Source organism: Lepisosteus platostomus, unplaced genomic scaffold (assembly GCF_059453375.1).
Source record: "Lepisosteus platostomus isolate fLepPlt1 unplaced genomic scaffold, fLepPlt1.hap1 Scaffold_42_H1, whole genome shotgun sequence".
NCBI classification, from domain to species: domain Eukaryota; kingdom Metazoa; phylum Chordata; class Actinopteri; order Semionotiformes; family Lepisosteidae; genus Lepisosteus; species Lepisosteus platostomus.
Genome location: NW_028291665.1, coordinates 527,830 through 549,688, shown reverse-complemented (window position 1 = coordinate 549,688; position 21,859 = coordinate 527,830). Strand labels below are relative to the sequence as shown.

At 43.7% G+C, this 21,859-nt stretch overlaps 6 non-coding genes across 6 annotated transcripts; 1 reads left to right on the top strand and 5 right to left on the bottom strand.

Annotated features, from left to right (window-relative positions):
- Positions 1–5,843: 5,843 nt before the first annotated feature.
- Positions 5,844–5,925, bottom strand: trnas-uga (transfer RNA serine (anticodon UGA)). Its single transcript has one exon. It is a non-coding gene; the product is annotated as a tRNA-Ser (tRNA).
- A 1,389-nt stretch (positions 5,926–7,314) lies between these two features.
- trnas-uga (transfer RNA serine (anticodon UGA)) lies at positions 7,315–7,396 on the bottom strand. The gene has a single exon. It is a non-coding gene; the product is annotated as a tRNA-Ser (tRNA).
- Positions 7,397–8,359: 963 nt separating this feature from the next.
- Positions 8,360–8,441, bottom strand: trnas-gcu (transfer RNA serine (anticodon GCU)). The gene has a single exon. It is a non-coding gene; the product is annotated as a tRNA-Ser (tRNA).
- Positions 8,442–17,279: 8,838 nt separating this feature from the next.
- LOC148633902 (U5 spliceosomal RNA) lies at positions 17,280–17,396 on the top strand. Its single transcript, XR_015933791.1, has one exon. It is a non-coding gene; the product is annotated as a U5 spliceosomal RNA (small nuclear RNA).
- Positions 17,397–18,153: 757 nt separating this feature from the next.
- On the bottom strand, positions 18,154–18,295 carry LOC148633901 (U4 spliceosomal RNA). Its single transcript, XR_015933842.1, has one exon. It is a non-coding gene; the product is annotated as a U4 spliceosomal RNA (small nuclear RNA).
- Positions 18,296–18,528: 233 nt separating this feature from the next.
- Positions 18,529–18,642, bottom strand: LOC148633900 (U5 spliceosomal RNA). Its single transcript, XR_015933796.1, has one exon. It is a non-coding gene; the product is annotated as a U5 spliceosomal RNA (small nuclear RNA).
- Positions 18,643–21,859: the final 3,217 nt, after the last annotated feature.

Here is a 21,859-nt window from a genome sequence, read left to right as displayed (position 1 = left end):
TTGCAGTTTTATCTAAAATAAGCGATGCTTAAACCTTTGTCTGATTCTTGTGAAACTATCCACACGACAGTTACCTAGGAGTTGACTTCAGTGATGTCACTGATGGGATGTTTCTAAAAATCCATCCTCTGTAAAACATCTTCTCTAGTTGTTCTGCATATGTATTCGCTAATGAAGCTGTGTGTTCTGAGCCTGGTTCTCTACATTTCTGTATGAACCAGCTTAGAGGGCTAAAGACAGCTTGTGTTTAAATTGAGTGTAAGGTAATTTATGCTTCTAAAGTCATGGTCAGCATTTATTATTGTACTGTGCTGTAAACTTCTTCTGTGCCTAATTACATTATTTTATAGTCGATAATGTTTCTGTAGTGCTTTTTCAGCCCTCAGCATGTGACTGCGCTGGTGGTGCTGTGGGTTAGGTTCCTGACTCCTATGTCACATGGTCTGTGGTTGAATCTCATGGAACTATGACTTTAATTTTTAACAAACATTTCTTTGAAAAAATGAAACATTTCCCTTGGTCAGAGATTAAATAAAACCTCACTCGCATCAAAACAAATTTATATTTCTAAATATCACAACATGATCGAATTTACGTCTTTTTAATAACAATGAATAGTCACCTATGCGTTACAAAATAAACATTTATATTGATTTGAATCGAGTTTTGATTTAAATCGTAAACGCGTGTTTAAAGGCGATATACTGTATAAAAGCGCTGATTCTTATGGAATGTGTTTGGCCGGGGATTCAAAAAAATTATTTTTTTTAATCGCGTATCTAAGGAAAATTGCAGTATAACTTTGTTCATGCACAAACAGTGGCATGTTACATTATAATTTGGGTGTCTCCTCTTGCCAGAAAGCTCTAAATTGGATTTTGAGTGCGGTTTTTGACTTTTTCTAAATTGCAATCCATAAATAAAGCTGATACAGTTTAGACTTACTGTATTCTAAACTGTATTACAACATCACATTGGACAATGCAACGTAAATTGCAAAAATGCACTTGGAATCTGTCCAAGCCCTACTACGAAAATTATTAAAACTGCGACACTTATCATTCATCTTTAAATAAACTTTATTTTATATAGCGTTTTAAGCGAATAGGTAATTAGATTGCTCATAAACCTAATCGCTTTTTCTACATAAACACAGCGTGATTGCTCTCTGAAAATGCTTTTTTCTTTATATTTAGGCTCAGATTTCAACTATAGATTGTATTATTATAAACTTTCTTGGAAAAATGTCTTTTATGTAAACCATGTTTGCTATTAATTCATTTAGGGCTAAAATACGTTCATTGTCTTCCAATCGAGTCGAGTTGACATTGGAAGCTTGCCACGCCCGGACTGTTACACCAACGCATTAGCATGTTGAAGCGATTTCATTGAGGAGGCCATCTACTAGTTAACACTGTACTTCCTACTTTGAAAACACCTGTGAAATTGGTTTAATTCGTCACAGCCAGCACTCCGGCAGAGAGGGGGGTTGTACTCGTTAATGTCTGATGACATACAAGTGGAAAGATTACAGATTTTAATCGTTTTTTCTCTGAACCAGGGAAAATCTGATCATGTTTCTCTATAACAATAATAAAAAACTTTATTTTAAATTATTTTACATATCCCGCTTGCACATCGCACGACTTTAATAAATCTATTCTTTATTAATACTAAATAAATAATACTAAAAATACTACAGCAAAGAGGTCACTTGATTTTTGGAATAATTCCAAATAGCACAATGATCCACTGGCATTCCTGAAGTCTGTTTAGTGCATAATCTTCCAAATACAATCACTAAGCAATTATAAGAATTATACCATCCTATTTCTTTGTGATGTCCTGTAAAAACTAAACCTATTTTTATAAGGCTTTTACTCAAAAGGTTTCCAAACACACAAAGCATTTGTGAAGTACTATAGTATTTCTAAAGGTTACTGGTACAACATCAATCATTAAAGCTTAACAATAAAGTTTAGATTGCTGACTATGGACTAACTACATTAACTAACTGCAATGCAACATTATACATTTTACAAGAATATCTGGTTGAATTCTTGCATTTGTAGCCAATTTAATGCGAGAGAAATAAGCCAATTTAATTATTTCACAAAAAATAATGTAATATAAAATGGATGTTTTTAACTTTATTGTAGTGTTTTAGAAACTAATATGTCTTCAAAAATGGTTGTTTTTCACTCCTAGGAATGAAAGCTGTTGTTATATGATGTTTATTTTCAAATTTGGAAAAATCAAAGGATTCTAGCTTTCTCCCCTTGCAGGCATCGGACACAGAGAACCTCATGGTTTTCCTAAAAATCATTTTTTATGTTCCCTGGTGTTCCAAACTTAGTTTTAATTTGTTATTATGTTAAAAACAGGGTAATAAATTTCTAATTGGACTATAAATAATGTCATATTGTCTGCTATAAAACTGATGTTTTCAACTCTATTGTAGAGATTCTAGAATCATCTAATAGAGAATTGAAATAAAAAAAGGGCATAAGAAGACATTACCAACAACGACCACAAGATGGAGATATTGTCTAGACATTACCAACAACGACCACAAGATGGAGATATTGTCCAAAAAGGCAAGAAGGGCAAAGCCGCGATAAGGTAAAATCATTTTTTGAAAGAGATTGCTGTCAGAATGCACAACTGAATCCCAAACAGAATCTCTAGTCAAATATGATCATTTGTGAAACAGGCAAATGAGTCTCTCAGGTGCCCATTGCTCATTTTCAGACACATTTATGCAATACTTTCACCATGCGTTGAGCAATAGGGATTAAAGATACCAGAGGTAAGGTTTAAAAGTGATTCTGAGGTGCAACACATCAGCAATACAGCTAGGCATCTGAAATGCGGGGTTTGAGAGCCCTTCAGGGAACACCGTACCCTAAAGGTACCAGAAGTCCAGTAGTATAAGCATTAAGTCACTGTCACCCCTGTTACAATGTGATTGCTACATATCTTCATTTCTTTGGTTTTTAAGGAGTAAGAGTGCAGGGGGTCTAAATCTGCGATCCAGTGTGTTGAAGTATTTCACAACATTACCTGTAGCCCGTATGGAAATAAATACTAATTCTGATTATTGCCCTGGGCATGTACCAATAAATCACTGAGCATATATATATATATCACTGTGTTGAAGCTAGAGACCTGTATGTAATATTATGGTGCTAAAATGTCATTTTCACATATATTAATGTAATAAATGATTGCTTATGCTTTATAAACAAATCTAATTAAAATAAATGATTAAGTTTTGTATTTATCTTGTACCATAGAACATGATTTTCTTTGTATTTCAAGCCCACAAAGTGTCCAAATGACGCACTACATGATATAAGGAAGATTATCACATGCATATCGGTATTATCTTTCTTATGAAAATGCATTCCTTTCATTACCTTTTACTTTTTAAAATGAACTCAAATTGTGTATAATGTAATAATTTAAGTAGAAGTGCTTCACTGCTCTATGCCGTCTGGAAATAAATCCTCAGACTACTTACTGCCCTGGGCATGTACCAATAAATTACAGGAGCACATCTATATATCACTGCGTTGAAGCAGGAGACACACAATCACTGCAAACACATCCTAAATACAGTGTTCTAGCACCTTTGACCTCATCCAGAACATATCATTTCTTGAAAGGGATTGCTGTCCGAATGCACATCTGAATCCCAAACAGAATCTCTAGTAAAATACGATCATTTGTGAAACAGGCAAATGACTGTCTCAGGGGCCCATTCCTCATTCTCAAGACACATGTATGCAGTACGTACACCATGCATTGAGCAATAGGGATTAAAGACACCACAGCTAAGGTTAGAAGTCATTCTGACTATATTCTAAAATATTGGACTCATATTCTTATGATGGCAGACATGATGCTGCGTTTAAAACCGGGGTTAATGGACATTATATGACTGTCAATTCTGTTTTGTTTTGGAGACTCTTGGCTGCCTATATGGTACACTGCAGCGTGAAGGAATTATTTTCCAAAACTGTGTCAGCTCAAAAGTTGTAAGAGAACCTCTCCAGCTGCTTTAACTCTCTTCATTTTTGTCATTTAATTGTCTGTCGGCACTATGTGGCAGCGTTGCATGACAACCCCTCTCACCACGGAAAGGAACCTAACAGCTTTGGTAAGAGAGGAGAAAAGGACCTGGCCAGTAAGGGGCACAAACCCGTGACTTTGGCGTTATTAGCACCATGCTCTAACCAACTGAGCTAACCGGCCTCACGACAGTGGTTCTCTCTGTGCTGCAAAAAATCGAACTCAGGGAATTTCTTTTGCCCTCCTTTGAATAGAAAGCCGTGTAATTCAGTGTACGGGCTTTCTCATGCAGTTTCATGGTTCTTGTAACCCAAATCCTACACTGGCCTGAAGTGCCCCCCATTTCACAGAATTTTTCAGCTGATTTAAAATGTACCTACAGGAGAAGCATTATTGAAGACGATCAATTACCAAGAGCTTTTGTCAAAGGTTTTGGTGGTCATTTTTAATGACCACAGAGCGATGTGACCTCGGTTTTACATCTCATCCAAAAGACAGCGCCCTTTTACAACACAGTGTCTCCGTCACTATGCTGGGGCATTGGGACCCGCACAGACCTCAGGGTGAGCGCCCCACCGCCGGCACCATTAACACCGCTTCCAGCTGGAAGCTTTGTTTTTCCCTGTAGCTCACCCTCATCCGGGTACTGACCTGGCTCACACCTGCTTAGCTTCAGTGGGTTTTCAGTTGCGAGTTGCAAGGGGATGCAAGTGATGGAGCAGCTAGCTGCAAAAGCCACTGCATTGGCGGGGAATCAAAGCCGAGCCTCCCGCGTGGCAGGCGAGAATTCTACCACTGAACCACCAATGCTCAGAACCCGGGCCTTCAAAAAAGACGCTTTTTTGGTGCTCTGTGCAAAAAGCGTCGACATCTGCTTCCAGCTGTAAAATGCCATTCGCGGACGCTGAAGAACTTATTTGCAAGGGAGCGGGTACAAGCAATTTGGCATTTTAAAACCACCAGGAACACCGAACAGGCGCGCTTCTTTGCTTGCGCCGAAACACAACGACAGGAGGTGGACAACGTAGTCGGCAGGATTCGAACCTCTTTCTGTCTATTATATACTAAATGTTCTCTTGTCTGTCTCTTGTTTGTATAGAACTGAATGTCCCTGACAATGTACTGTTAGTTTTAATTGAAGAACGGCATTTGTGTTCAAATATATCAGACAAGTTTACGTAACTGCTCATGCGACACTCAGTTGTAATTAGTCAAGAAATAAAGTCGAACAACAGCTGCGGGTTTGATTCTGAACGTATCAGATTGCAGCACCTTTTACTTCCATTGACAAATGATAGAGATTCGAAGAGAGATCCTTCAGACCAGCAAGCAAACCCACGGCTATTTCGGTTTTCTATCTAGGCAACGTTGGTGTCTGCAATAGCATACATGAAAGCGTGATGCAATTTCTGTGGCTAAATTTGTTGCACGTCATGCATAGTAAGAGTGTTTCTAACACCAAATAAAAAGTCAACAATTAGCGATCACGCCTTCTCCTCAGTTAACCCACTGAAACCCTTGCTGTTAACAATTCTTTAATGCATGCTTTACGAGCACCTACATATTGTGTCGGTTCTTTCAGTTTTATTCATTAGGTTTTCAAAGGCATAAGTAGAACACCAGAGGTGCGAACGCAAGATGTGTGGTTATCTGAAGAACTCATTTCCATGGCAGCGGGGCCAAGCTATTTAGTGTTTTTATAGTACCAGGGAAGGAGAAGCGGCACTTCACCTTTGCCGCGCAGGCACAAGGAGACGTGCGGCAGACGCCGTAGTCGGCAAGATTTGAACCTGCATGGGGAGTCCCCAACGGATTTCAAGTCCATCGCCTTAACCACTCGGCCACGACTACAGCGAGTTCACCATCGCCGCATTCCTCCTTTAATCTAACACGGAGTGCGACGTGGCTGCGGAAACCTTTTCAAAGTCGCTCTCCGTTAAAAAAAAATAATACCTTTGACAAAATACGTGCCGGCAGACAGACACGCCTCAGAGGGTTTAAGGCTGGCTTCATGTCGGAATGATAAAGTCTCCCCGTCCGGACATGAAAATGCCACTTTGTTACACACAAAAAAAGAATCAACAACAGAGAAATGCCCACAAGCATTTGAAAAGCCGCACCACGTCGCACTTGAAATAGCTCTTACATTAGTGGTAGACGCAGGAATCGCATTTTTATTTACGCTCTTACCAACGCGATGGAAAGCAAAACAAAGCAAAGCAGAGCAAAACAAAACGAACAAACGAAAACCCTGCACATAACGCCGTTACGTGCCCAAGTGGTATTGTAGGTCATCCTAGCACTGCACCCCGGGGCGTACGGTACATGGGAACGAGCACACGCCACGAATCGTCTCGAATCACTCCCTACAGCTGTAAGGCGCCTTGAAGCGTGCACCCCCAACATTCTTCTTTGCGCATCTGTGAAAGGTAAACTCTTGAGCAAACTCTGAACCAGCTCTAAGGAAACTAATCCGATTAGACGTAACTTTGACTCATCTTTTTACGCTCAGTGCTGGATTGCTCAAACTCCAGCTAGGGTTAGGGTTAGCATTACCACGCTACTTAGACACTTTGTTTACGCTCAGTGCTGGATTTTGGGAACTTCAGGACGAGTGGGAATTTTCTCCTATCTGTCCATTCTGTTTTGTTTTGGAGACTCTTGGCTGCCTATGTTGTACAGTGCAGCGTGAAGGAAACATTTTCCAAAACTGTGTCAGCTCAAGAGTTGTAAGAAAACCTCTCCAGCTGCTACAACTCTCTTCATTTTTGTCATTTAATGTGACACTCGATGTATAACTGGAGCCTCACATATGCAAATGGTGCGGCTCCAGTTCGACACCCAGTTCGACACCACTTTACAGTATATGACAAAAGCATGGCAAACTGTGCCGGACCAGCAGATAACTTCCGCTTATTTTGACCATATTAAACATTGGAAATCTTCCCACTTGCATTTGTGACACTTGATTTTGGCTCCACCTAAGAAACTCTTAAATCTTCTAACACTTTTCTCTTCTCCCGCAACACACTTGTCTGTCGGCACTATGTGGAAGCGTTGCATGACAACCCATCTCACTACGGAAAGGAACCTAACAGCTTTGGTAAGAGAGTAGAATTACCTGAAGAACTGCTTTCCATGGAAGCAGGACCAAGCGATGTAGCATTTTTATAGTACCAGGAAAGGAGAAGCGGCACTTCGCCTTTGCCACACAGGCACAAGGCGACGTGCAGCAGACGCCGTAGTCAGCAGGATTCGAACCTGAGCGGGGAGTCCTCAATGGATTTCAAGTCCATCGCCTTAACTACTCGGCCACAACTACAGTGAGCTCGCCGCCGCCGCATTCCTCCTCCGGAGTGCGAGGTGTCTGCGGAAACCTTTTTAAAGTCGCTCTCCGTTAAAAAAAAAATACCTTTCACAAGATACATGCCGGCAGACAGACACGCCTCAGAGGGTTTAAGGCTGGCTTCACGTTCAAATGATAAAGTCTCACCGTCCGGATGTCAAAATGCAACTTTGGCAGACAGAAAAAAAACATCAACAAACCACAAATGTGGACAAGGATTTTACAAGCTGCACCACACTGCACTTTCAAAAGCATTTACATTCGTGTTAGACGCAGGAATTGTCCTTGTTTTGCGCGCTTACGAACGCCATACAAATAAAACAGGTCTACGGGTCTGAAACCTGCTCCACGGAAAACAGTTCTGTTGCGCTTTTGATCAAAGGGAGATTCTCTGTTCTTACTTTTTCATGACATAACACCCAAAGGGGCTTCTTTGGAGCTGGATTCCAACCAGCATCCTAAAGTTTCTTGGTCGTATCCTTTACAGTCCTCTGTTCGGTCGACATGGAACAGAAGGGGGCAGCTTTCCTCATACATACAGTGCAGTTCTGCATCAGACCTCTAACTCGTTTCCTTAGCTTGGATTTAAGCCACGAAGCAGGCTTCTACTGTATAAACGTCTAGAGGAATCACAAACTATTTGAGAGGCCATCATCCCAGGGGGAACTGACAAAGTTTATCCCTAAACACCTAGCGCAGTCTCTCGAGAGACTGTCAAAAATCGCTTTCTCCGTTTGTGCTGCAAGTAAGTGAAAATGCGGTCTCAACCCAGAGCCACTTGGCAGCAGCGGCACGTAAATACTGTTACTGCCACTGCTCGATACCGACGTTAGCCTACTATACCATGTTCAGCCACCGCTAGAAAATGTACAGCTCTAGTACTGGAGCAAACAGAAGGAGGGCCAACATCTAACAGGCACACGTGTCAGACATAGAGAGCGCCGAGGATGGGATTCGAACCCATGCGTGCAGAGCACAATGGATTAGCAGTCCATCGCCTTAACCACTCGGCCACCTCGTCAATGAAACAGGGCTGTCCAGACACGGGTTGGCACGCTCCAGATGATCTTTTTCTTTTTTTTCCCTCGTACTCGAGGGTCCTTTTCCTGTTCCACATGCGATTTCAACATTTTCCTTGGGAGATGTCAAGCCAGCAAGCCACTGCTGTGGTTCAGTGGCCAGTGTGGAGTTCAGTGGCCCTGTTGTACACAGAAAGCACATTGAGCTCCTTGGACATGAAAAGTTCCAGATAAAAGCCATTTGTCATCCTTTCTCTTGGTGTCGATGTTGCTATTGTATGTAAAGGTGGCAACTTGCTCAGCGAGCAGGCGGAGCACACACCGAATGCAGATGTGTCTGAGTGGTGTGTCCAAGTGGCTGCAAAAAAACAGTACTCCCGGGGAGCCGTGGCTTAGTTGGTTAAAGCGCCTGTCTAGTAAACAAGAAATCCTGGGTCCGAATCCCAGCGGTGCCTTTTTTTGTGCTGTGTTCTCGAACAGAACTGGTCATTATGGACAACCGCATACGCCTAGACTTAATTAAATGCAAGTATTCATTTCCTGTCTTGAACGACTTGTTTTTCTTAAAATGGATGCAACTTGCAAAACATGAAATACAAACCTCGCTAATCAGCGCTCGCGGCTGGCAAAAAAAAAAGAAGTCAGCAATGTTTTTTTTCTTTAACCTTAACCCTGCTAATGGAGAAGAGTTAAACGACCGAGTCTATGCAGCTTAAACGGTGCTCACGTCGGGTTCTTAGCTGAAAGGGTGATAAATCCCGCTCACCCCAGTCCTTAATCTTTTAAAAGGATACAAAATTGAACCTAGTCGCCACATCACATACATCCTGTTCAACGATAAAAAGGTGACATCTATCCTCGATCCAGAGTAAATCCCACGTTGAGGGCATATTTTTTTCCACTTTACCATGAGTCGGGCTCGGCTGCACAGAGGCGAGAGCAGAGCAATGAGGTCACGGGGACAGGAGAGCCACACGCTGGCGGTTTAAACACGCGGAAGAAAACTGAGGGATCCACAGTATGTGGACCCTCCGTGCGCCATCAGTCCGCACTCCGGACTCTGAATCCTGCCATCCGAGTTAAGATCTCGGCGGAACCTGAGGCGCAGTTCTTTCTTAAAACGTAATCTGGTGAGCATTTCTAGAATCGTACTTGTATAGATGCAGCCTTTAATGTGTTGCTAGGTTAAAATTGATGACTTCTTGAACTTCAGTAGGCAACTGCCCTCTTGATTTTGGATTTAATTTCTTTATTACAGGGGCGCTTTTATGAAGACCGAGTCATGTTCAGGTACTTTGCTTGATGGAGGAAGCATATTTCGGACTCTGTGATCTGCTCACCTGGAAAGGTCTGCTGTACTACTACAAGAGAGAAGTAGAGTCTGGAAGAATGGACAATTTTATGATGCTTTGGAAGATAATGTTTTTTTTTTCTTTGAAATTGAAATGAATCAGAATATCAGTGCAAAAGACAAACTCTTGGTTTGGTTTAAAGAGATATGGTTTTAAAACAGACAAAATGTAGAAAACAGGTGTTTCTCACTTTTGGAAGAGAATGGACCGGGGGTAATATTTTACAAGTTATATAATAGTAAAATATTATATAATAGGGGTAATAGTCGCGAGGGGCTTCAGCTTTTTCGTGCTTAATATGGTGCGCTGTGGCCACGGCAGATATGGGATCTATAAAAGCCGAAAATTCTCCGATCATTGCCTGACACAGCTCCTCAAAGCTATTACAGACCTCAGGTCCTTGTCTAGACATCCACTCGTGGACCGCTCGGCTGGTAGTTTTCCTTACTAACATAGCCTTTTCCTGTTCGGACGCTTCGGGCATAAACTGCAAAGTATATCTCAGCTCATCAATGTAGGTCTCCACATTATTCCCTGACACTGTCGGGTCAAACCTTTCTACATCTTTGGCTAACTGCCTCAGGGAGTGGAGGTTAATTTTTACAGTTTCTCAGTGGGCAGGGAGACGGCCGTGATCAGGAGCAGGGGGTCTATGCCTGAATTGAATCGCCCTTGCGTCTCGCGCAGGACTCGGCGATCTCCCCCATGCCGATCCGACCACAGACCCTGGCCGGGAGAAACCTCCTGGGTGAGCGCTCCGGGCTGCTAGGTGGGCTGGCATGTAAGTGGGATCTAGCCTGTTTTGCTTCCAGTACGGCAGCATCTAACTCCTTTTGCCTTTCCTGGCTGAGCTCATTTAAACTCTCAATTTCTTTTTCTTTTTCTTTCAAGCTCGCTTCTAGGTCTCTCCTAGCTACCTCAGCCGCAGTTTCTCTAGCAGACAGGTCATCTAATTTACCTAAAACTTCCCTGAGTCTGTCTTCACTTTCCTCACTTTTCACTCTCTTTTCTCTGATTATATCCAACAACTCAACTCGCTCCGCCTTATATCTTTCTAGCTTTCCCTGAAGCGTTTGAAACTTTGTCAGCTCGGACAAAGACAGTTCCAGCTGTTTAGCTAGATTTAAGGCGAAACTAGATAGGACCTGAACTGCGTTCACAGACCCTCCTGTGTTAAGCTGGTTCGCTACCTTAGCTACTAAATCTACTTGCAGCTTCTCAATATCATCAAAGTTCAACTTTTCGATACCGCTCCAGTAACCAGGATTGTCGTCGCTAGAAATAGTACTTATAAGCGACTCCACTTCAGACATTTTAGCAGCCATTGTCATTACGTCAGAGAAACTTTAAGAGTATTACTTTTTTTCCTTTTACCAAAATACAGTATGGAATCTAAACACCCGAGCAGATGGATTTCCAATCAGCACACGTTACACTAAACGCTAGAAAACAGGGGGATTTCTTTACGCAGTTATCAGCACACCCGGTATTCGCGTATAAAAGCCACGGTGCTGTGCTGAACTTGAACTCACAGCAACATCAGTTATTCTGTGCGATTGAGTCTCATTTCATTCTAAACTCGCCCACCCAGGGACGCCATTAAATGTAGTGGTTTGATGGGTTTACTGAGACACTTATTAATTGTAGCAGTAATCACGAGGTTGTTCGTTGGGGCTTTTAGAAAATCAATCGCCAGAACAACTAACAACGCACACACACGGGTTCAATACACGAGATACATTTATTAATATAAATTGTGCACCAAACATATACTAGTCTGCCTGGATACGAGCGGCAGACCTTACTGTGAGGGTTATCAATATACAAGATATATAATCTCGAAGAGATGCAAACACAAAGAGATACACAACAGAGAATATATGTCAATATATATCGTTCGGTTACCAAATCGCTAATCAGTGTTATTACCCATTGTTACTCTAAACTCGGAAGTAAATACATTACTCATGAATTAAATTGATAACAACTTGTGTTGAGGTACAATTGAATTCTCGAGACGCAATGTAGAACATGGGGTTAACTTATCCACTGTGTATGGATTTGGAATTTCCCGGCACGAACACCAAACCAGCTGACAAGCTCTGTTGCAGCCTCTGTTCCAGCGGTTGTCCAATGGGCGTTGTGTCGGCGTCCTCTGGCTACCAGCCAACCAGTCAAGGTGCAGCTCGGAGTAGGACGGGCGGAGGAATCTGACTGCGGCGCGCAGGGCAGTCGTTGCTCCGAGGGGATCTACCAGCAGTCCGGCTGGCTAGTAGAAAGTCTCTATGCACAGAGTGTGACCGCGAGTCCTCACAAGTCACTCTTTTGCCTGGGAAGAAACTGGTTCGTTCCCGGTCCAGCGCTGCTTCTGAATAAGCTATTCAGGTTGTCGACGAGGGTCCAACTGTAGGCTGCCGTTGATCAAACAGAGCATTCACGTTAGTAGAATTCTGAGTACGTACGGGATGCTTGGCCTCGCGCTTAGAACAAAGTCCAAGTCCCTATGCAGACAACAGCAGTTGTCACGTGATTGTCTCTGAGGATGCGCGAAAATGGCCAAGGAGAGCCCCGATCTGAGCTTGCGCTCCCTTTTTGACCAAGACACAGATGTGTGCTGATTGGTTGAGAGTTTGGCGGGCATTGGAGACCCACGTGGTATTACCACGCCCTGCCAGTCCCTGATTGGTTGGTCAAGGTGAGATATAAGTCACTTACTCTTGACACTTAAGAATGCAGTCCAGATGTCCATTCAGCACTCCCTAGACAGATAGGCGCCAATGGATGACCATTGATCATGATAGCCAGGCTTAGCTAAGTGCATCCCTGTCTGGGAGCTGTTCCCTATCAAAAGAAAACAACTTAAATCAGTCTGCATGAATACTTTCTCTGTGGCTGCACCACAGAGATGGGGGGTGAGATGGGGCTTCATTTAGGACAGCATACCAACGCTTAATTCTGTCTTATTAACAAGCATTGCCGCTACACTTGTATCCCAACTTTTGCAACTCGCAACTGAAAACCCACTGAAGCTAAGCAGGTGTGAGCCAGGTCAGTACCAGGATGAGGGTGAGCTACAGGGAAAAACAAAGCTTCCAGCTGGAAGTGGTGTTAATGGGCGCTCACTCTGAGGTCTGTACGGGTCCCAATGTCCCAATATAGTGACGGAGAAGCTGTGTTGGAAAAAGGGCGCTGTCTTTTGGATGAGATGTAAAACCGAGGTCATAGTGCTCTGTGGTCATTAAAAATGACCACCAAAACCTTTGACAAAAGCTCTTGGTAATTGATGGTCTTCAATAATGCTTCTCCTTTAGGTACATTTTAAATCAGCTGAAAAATGCTGTGAAATGGGGGGGCACTTCAGGCCAGTGTAGGATTTGGGTTACAAGAACTATGAAACTGCACGAGAAAGCCCGTACACTGAATTACACGGCTTTCTATTCAAAGGACAAAAGAAATTCCCTGAGCTTGATTTTTTGCAGCACAGAGAGGACCACTGTTGTGAGGTCGGTTAGCTCAGTTGGTTAGATGGTGGTGCTAGTAACGCCAAGGTTGTGGGTTTGAGCCGCGTACGGGCCAGGTCCTTTTCTCCTCTCTTACCAAAGCTGTTAGGTTCCTTTCCGTGGTGAGATGGGTTGTCATGCAACGCTGCCACATAGCGCCGACAGACAAGAGTGTTGCGGGAGAAGAGAAATGTGTTTGAAGATTTAAGAGTGTCTTAGGTGCAGCCAAAATCAAGTGTCACAAATGCAAGTGGTTGGATTTCCATTGTTTAATATGGTAAAAATAAGCGGAAGTAATCTGCCGGTCCGGCACAGTCTGCCATGCTTTTGTCATTTACTGTAAAGTGGTATTGAACTGGGTGTCGAACTGGAGCCTCACCATTTGCATATGTGAGGCTCCAGTTATACATCGAGTGTCACATTAAATGACAAAAATGAAGAGAGTTAAAGCAGCTGGAGAGGTTTTCTTACAACTTTTGAGCTGACACAGTTTTGGAAAATGTTTCCTTCACGCTGCACTGTACAACATAGGCAGCCAAGAGTCTCCAAAACAAAACAGAATTGACAGATAGGAGAAAATTCCCACTCGTCCTGAAGTTCCCAAAATCAAGCACTGAGCGTAAACAAAGTGTCTAAGTAGCGTGGGAATGCTAACCCTAACCCTAGCGTAAAAAGATGAGTCAAAGTAACGTCTAATCGGATTAGTTTCCTTAGAGCTGGTTCAGAGTTTGCTGAAGAGTTTACCCAGTGGGCACTGATTCGTCGAATATACGTATATTCACGGCGAAAATACGGCTATACGTATATATACGTCGCCTCGACGTATAATCAAAGTCGAATTGCAACCGTAAAATCGACGACATTAATAAACGCATATATAACGTCGAAAACACATCTAACACAGTGCCTGAGGCTTTTTACTGTATGTATCGTGTGTGCCGCAACTAGGAGTATATGGCACTCTGCACAGTGTACGAAGTAAATTATTTTTGCAGTAATTAATTTACACGTGTATAATAAATATAGTAAATATAATAAATTAATTACTGCGAAAATTACTTCGTACACTGTGCAGAGTGCCGTATACTCCTAGGTAAGTTAGGTACATCTTTTTGCCCAAAACTGAAGGGGCGACATTCCTCCCTCCCCCCGTGATGCCAGGCCTGTCCCCATCCTATTCCATAATGTCATTATACTGTATATAATACCATACAACAGTGACCGATCCTTACTAACTGCATGCGTTAAAATTGCACATCAGCTCATAGCAGGGGGCACATAGCCGCGATGTATTATCAATGTTAAATTTCAACCATAATATCGACAACATTAATAAACGCATACGTTGAGAAAATATCGAACCCAGCATATTTTCCGGTTATATACCACAATGCATTGCTAGTATTCGTTGGTCACCATTTTGGACACGTTTTTCAAACGTAGAAGTATATCCGCAAATATCTCAGCAATCCTCTTTTGACGAGTAAGTATGAACAATAATAATACTATCTGAATACATACAGATCTTTCTTAATATTATTTTGATTAAAATAGTAAGTGAATAAGCAAAAAATGGCACATAAAAATAGTGGAGCTTTTTAAACGTCTGTACTTACTGCGCCCCATAAGAAATCGTTTGTCCCCATTCAAAAGAGGTTGTGCGATGTCCTGCAGCGTTCGCAAAGCAAACCTTTGACAGTTTGAAAAGAGGAATTTATTCTGCTTCCTGTGCGTGCAGTAGTTACAAAGTTGAACGTCTTTACACGATCTGCTGCAGTTTTCAGTGGGCGGGCGTTGTCAAATGGCTTGGAAAAACGCACTGTGTTTCGGCTCGGCAAACATCGTGAGCAGTGTCCTGCATGTTTTCTGTGTATAGCTGTCTTTTAACGCATACAGAATTCATTCGAAATGGGGAATGGTGTGAATGGGGAAGATGACACTAAATCGTTTTGCCGTTTCTCTATTCTTATTCTATGTTGTACTTTCAAACTTTGGGTACTCTTTAATTAGGACAGACTTTATTGCTCAACTTCTATGATGCAAGCCAAATTTTATACATTTATTTCAGCTTTGAGCTTAGTAAACCGTTCATTTTTTAGATTATACTAAAGAAGATATTAATCATCATTAATTTGGGAAGTAATATTATATAATTTTCTCCTAGCTGCGGTGCTGAAGTCCCGCCCTAAATCAGCAGAAAAAGAAATAAAGGAGCACGCAATGTGTTACTTGAAGAATGCATATGCAAGGCAGGGGGCCAGGAGATCTGGACACTGAAAATACTAGGTTTTTGGTTCTAACTGTTAGGACAATTACACAGGGTTTGCAAATAGTGGACAAAAATCGTCTTAACTTCCATTGTAATATTTTTTTTCTTGGAAATATAGAAGTTGTACATTTTAAAATGTATATTTGAATCAAAATGTGGTTTTGAGTTAGTGTGTTAATGTAATTAGTTTGTGTTTGCCGTTACTATACTGTATATTGCCATATTACCAGAATTTGTAGCTGAAGTTTAAGACTAGTTGTGTTTTTTATGATTATTGCCCATATGTTGATTGTTGATTGATTGTATACAATGTATAATTTGAAATACATATTTTTCAGGTGTGAAGGTGTATTTTCAGAATAAATTTCTAAACCAAATCATTGGGTTGATTTACTAGTTTCTACACCTGTAAAACCTAACTTTGATGTATAATAGACCTCTACCCATATACGTATAATAGACCTCTAAAGTTATCCGTATAATAGACCTCTAACCATATACATATAATAGACCTCTAAAGTTATCCATATAATAGACCTCTACCCATATACGTATAATAGACCTCTAAAGTTATCCGTATAATAGACCTCCAACCATATACGTAGACTAGTCCTCTAAAGTTATCCGGAACTCCAACCATATATGTATAATAGTCCTCTAAATTTATCCGTATAATAGAACTCCAACCATTTACGTATAATGAACATCTAATCATAGACGTATAATTGACGTATAACAATAGACGTATATTAGAATTTCATTCTAGACGAATTGCAGACCACATTTAGACGTCTAAGGTATGCGTTTAATAGACGTATATTATACGTCTTTTGCCCACTGGGTTACGTCTCAACAGAAACGCTCTTTAGCTCTTTCAGTGTTATGCAGAGAACAGCGTCTGTCGAGATCACTTTTGAGTCAGCGCGAAACGCCGTGTGCTGTCAGTTTGATTTCATATTGCTCGTAGCGGCGCCCGGCTTTTGTCTGTCAAACGTTAGGTTGCGCTTCTTCATGCTGCATCGTCGACATGAGTGGAGCTTTTTAAACGTCTGTACTTACTGCGCCCCATAAGAAATCGTTTGTCCCCGTTCAAAAGAGATTTTGCGATGTCCTGCAGCGTTCGCAAAGCAAACCTTTGACAGTTTGAAAAGAGGAATTTATTCTGCTTCCTGTGCGTGCAGTAGTTACAAAGTTGAACGTCTTTACACGATCTGCTGCAGTTTTCAGTGGGCGGGCTTTGTCAGATGGCTTGGAAAAACGCACTGTGTTTCGGCTCGGGAAACATCATGAGCAGTGTCCTGCATGTTTTCTGTGTATAGCTGTCTTTTGACGCATACAGAATTCATTCGAAATCATTGATTTCTCCAATTATCAAGGGTCCCTTAAAGGATGAGTCAAAGTAACGTCTAATCGGATTAGTTTCCTTAGAGCTGGTTCAGAGTTTGCTCAAGAGTTTACCTTTCACAGATGTGCAAAGAAGAATGTTGGGGGTGCACGCTTCAAGGTGCCTTACAGTGCGTTGTTTCCGACACAGTGTGGCCGGGTGTTTTCCGAGTTATCGCACGGATTGGGCACGCTCGCAAACCGTGAGCCGCAGGCGATGAGCCCGGAGCTGAACGGGCCCCACTGGCTCGTTTGTAAGGCCAGGTGTATTGCCAACCACGACCGGCAGGGCAGAGGCCTTGAAGGCGGCCTGGGCTCCTGCAGCTGTGCAGCCATGCATTCTGGTTTCTCTTCATCTCGTACAAATCTTTTGCCTTTTACTAAAGATTTCCGTGGAGAGGAGCATGAATGAGTTCCATGCAATTTTTGTGCTTCCCTGCCTTCGGGTGGGGCGCAGCCTGGCTGGTCAAAGAGAGAAAACAAAAACGCTCGCAATCGGTCTTGTTATGGCGATTGTGGCAGTCTGCTCCGCGAGTCCTCGGTCTCCGGCCGTCTGATTGGCGCTCTTTTCTTTGGGGGGTGGGAAGTGTCCGGCCGCAGGGGATCTTGGGACCTCGCTTTGCATAGCGGCTTCCCAGAGTGCGTCGTTTCCGGCACAGTGTGGCCGGGTGTTTTCCGAGTTATCGCACGGATTGGGCACGCTCGCAAGCCGTGAGCCGCAGGCGATGAGCCCCGAGCTGAACGGGCCCCACTGGCTCGTTTGTAAGATCTGCGGCAGATCGTGTAAAGACGTTCAACTTTGTAACTACTGCACGCACAGGAAGCAGAATAAATTCCTCTTTCAAACTGTCAAAGGTTTGCTTTGCGAACGCTGCAGGACATCGCACAATCTGTTTTGAACGGGGACAAACGATTTCTTATGAGGCGCAGTAAGTACAGACGTTTAAAAAGCTCCACTCATGCCGACGATGCAGCATGAAGAAGGGCAACCTAACGTTTGACAGACAAAAGCCGGGCGCCGCTACGAGCAATATGAAATCAAACTGACAGCACACGGCGTTTCGCGCTGACTCAAAAGTGATCTCGACAGACGCTGTTCTCTGCATAACGCTGAAAGAGCTAAAGAGTGTTTCTGTTGAGACGTAACAAGCTTGTTTCTTTCTACCATGATGTTACCATGACAAAATCTGTCTTTAAACACCTTGCTCAGTCTCTGACGAGACTGTCAAGAATTGCTTTCGCCGATTGTATTGCAAACCGGCGGAAGCGGGGTATTGGGAAAAGTTTTCAACTAGCAATAATCGCGCATCGGCTAAACCTCACAGGCTACGATACTGCCACTGCGCAAAGCTGACGGTTGCCAGGCAACCGCGTGGATCCTATGGAAATCGTTATCAATCGTCTCATGGCATGTCGTTGCTGTAACGCTTCATATTTGCGGCCGGACACTTCCCGCCCCCCAAAGAAAAGAGCACCAATCAGACAGGCGGAGACCGAGGACTCGCAGAGCAGACGGCCACAGTCGCAGTAATAAGAGTGATTGTGAGCGGTTTTGTTTTCTCTCTTTGACCAGCCCAGCTGCGCCCCACCCGAAGGCAGGAAAGCACAAAAATTGTATGGAACTCATTCATGCTCCTCTTCATGGAAATCTTTAGTAAAAGGCAAAAGATTTGTACGAGATGAAGAGAAACCAGAGTGCGTGGCTGGACAGCTGCAGGAGCCCAGGCTGCCTTCAAGGCCTCTGCCCTGCCGGTCGTGGTTGGCAATGCACCTGGCCTTACAAACGAGCCAGTGGGGCCCGTTCAGCTCCGGGCTCATCGCCTGCGGCTCTCGGCTTACCTGGCAGGGGAGATACCTTGATCAGCCTGTAGTTGGAGTAGTTGGATTGTTTTCTTGTTTTGTGGAAGCAGTGTTTGTTTTGCAGTTTGAGATGGCAACCTTTGGATCCCGCAAGAATGCTGTACGTTTTGAGCTTTTGGATGACCTCTTCATGGATCGTATGCAGTTCAGCAGAAAAGTGTTACAGAAGGAACTTGGCTTTGAACCTCGGCACTTGGATTTCATCTTTGCTCTCCCAGGTCAGAAAGCATTTGAGGTTGTATTTGGTACCTATCCTCTGTTTGAACAATGCGTGGATGTGTTTGAGGCAAAAAGAGGGAAAGTTCCTGCACTTGAGAAGATCAACTTGCAGCCTCTGACACAGAGAGAGAGGAAAACGGTGCATGTTGTTATGTTCTCGGAACTGGCAAAGACGGAGGACATTCACACCTGGCTTAACCAGTACTGCACCGTCCACCATGGAACTGAGGTTAGAGATGTTGACGGTATAAAAACAGGAGCAAGGAAATTCGAGGTTCGCTTACTACCGGACAATGTAAATGGAGGCTTAAGGCACCTGCCCTCTACAATCCGGCTGGGCGCCTGCAATGGCTATGTTTTTTATGTGGGACAACCAAAGGTGTGTCGGCGCTGTGGTGCTGTGGGACACCTGGCATCTTCCTGCACTGTGAAATGCTGCAAGACCTGTGGCAAACAGGGACATTTAGCCTCTGACTGTTCAATGCTGCCAAAGTGCAATTTATGTGGCTCGGAAGGACACGTTTTTAAGAACTGCCCTCACGCCTACGCCAATAAACTCAAAATGAGAAAGGATGAGGCAGTGCTTGTTTCAGCCAAACCGGCCCGAAAAGCCAAAGCAAACAACAAGTCAAACAAAGAACCCTTGTTGGACAAAGAGTCTCAGCCTCCAGCCAGGATCAGTCCTGCTGTGGCTCCGGGGCCGGTGGAAGAGAAATCCACTACGCTCCCACAACCGCAGACTGCACCAGACAAGCACGAGGGTTTGAAAACCCCCGAGAACAGCGAGGACCCCTCCCCCACTCCTGCTCCTCAGAACGAGGGCCAGTGTGGGGCCCCCCGGTGGAGCGGGTCCAGCGACGATACCCAGGATTCAGCGGAGCTGCTTTTCTCAGACTCTGCAAGTGCTACAGATGCCCTCCTCTCCTCCATCCAGTCCATCACGGAGGATCTGCAACAGCTGGTGGGTGAGGGGGAAGAGGAGACTGGTGCATCGGCTGCACCCCTTTCCCCTCAGTGCTCCCAGGAGCTGGACTTGAGGAAAAGGAAAAATGACTCTGTTTTCTCCCCGAGCGAGGAGGAAGGAGAGAATGGCGATGGGGACAGCTGGAACCCCTCCACCCCTCCCTCTACCCCCTTCCTTGAAATGGACTCCGTGAATGCTTTTACTGCTGCCACCCTGATGAAGGCTCATTCAGAGGATGGCTGGCAGGAAATTGGTAAGAAGAAAAAGAAAAAGAAGAAGGTAACAGGTGAGACCGAAGAGAAATGTGTTTTGTAAAGACTGGTTCCACTTTCTTATGTAATATGGCTCTAAACATAATTTCTCTTAACACCAGAGGTATCAATGACGGAGTTAAATGTCAGTGTGTCTTTGATTACCTCCAGCAGAGAGAGGGAGATGTGTTGATGTTGCAGGAGTGTGCTTTAGCCTATCAAGAGAGGTATAAAAGCTTTGAAGATAGGTGGGATAAAGGGCCTTCTGTTTGGTCAGGGGACAATAACAACAGAGCCTCTGGCGTGGCCATTCTTTTCAAAGGATGGGCTTTCAAATTGAAAAGTATTCAGAGGGTCATAGATGGCAGGTTGCTGTGTGTGGATGTGGAATGGGGGACCGTTAACCTGCGGCTAATCAATGTGTATTGTCCTACTGACGTGGGAGGAAGGGTGGAGCTACTCAAGGCACTCTCTCCCCTATTGTTAAGTAGCACAGACGTGATAGTGGGAGGGGATTTTAATTGTATCTTAGAGCACACAGACAGGCAGTCTAGCTCTCCGATAAAATTGGATTCCAGCTCACTGGCCCTGCAAAACTTAGTTCAAGACTTTAAACTCTCAGACACATATAGATGTATATATCCCACAACAGCAGGATATGCATGGTCAGGGAGGAATAGCAGCTCCAGAATTGACTATTGCTTTGTCTCAGAGAGAGTGAAAGTTGTTGGGGTCACTCTTCAGCCTGTCTTCTTCTCAGATCATCAGGCTTTAGGGTGTAGAGTGGAACTCCAGGGCGGGACTGTCTTTGGCCCAGGCCTCTGGAAACTCAACACAAAGCTGCTAGAGAACGAGGGGGTAGTATCCCGCTACAAGGAGAAACTATCACAGTGGCTGTCCTTGCAGTGTCTGTACGGGTCAGTAGGAGAGTGGTGGGAGGAGGTGAAGATGAGGACAAAGACCTTTTTCATGGCTGAGGGAAGGAAGGCTGCTGCCAGACGGAGAGGAGTGCTAGCCAGGAAACAGAGGCAGCTGCAGCGTCTCTACACGATGCTGCACAGTGGCTTCGATGTGCTCGAGGATATCACCCTTTTAAAAAAGGACATCCGGAGCATAGCCGAAGAAAGTAGTCGAGGAGTGCTGTTAAGAGGCAGAGTGCAGTTCTTGGAAGAAAATGAGAAGTGTACTCGCTTCTTTTTCAGGAAAGTGGTAGGCTCCAAGTCTGTCATGGAAAGTGTAGTTGATGAGGAGGGACGAGAGAGAACAGAGCCGAGTGCTATCCTCTCCTGCACCAAGGCCTTCTACTCAAGACTGTACAGCTCTACAGAGGTAAAGGATGAAGAAATTCATTTTTTTACCTCAAAGCTAGAAAACGTTTTGAGTGAAGAAGATAGGGAAGTACTTGAGAGGGATTTGACAGTAGAAGAGCTGAGACAGGCTATGGAGAGCTTACAGAAGGGGAAAACTCCAGGTGCTGACGGGCTCCCTAAAGAATTTTATTGCACCTTTTGGGATCTGCTTCAGGATCCGCTACTGGTCCTATTCGAGGAAAGATATAAGACAGAATTGCTGCCTGACTCCTTAAGAGAAGGCACTATCTCTCTCTTGTTTAAGAAAGGAGC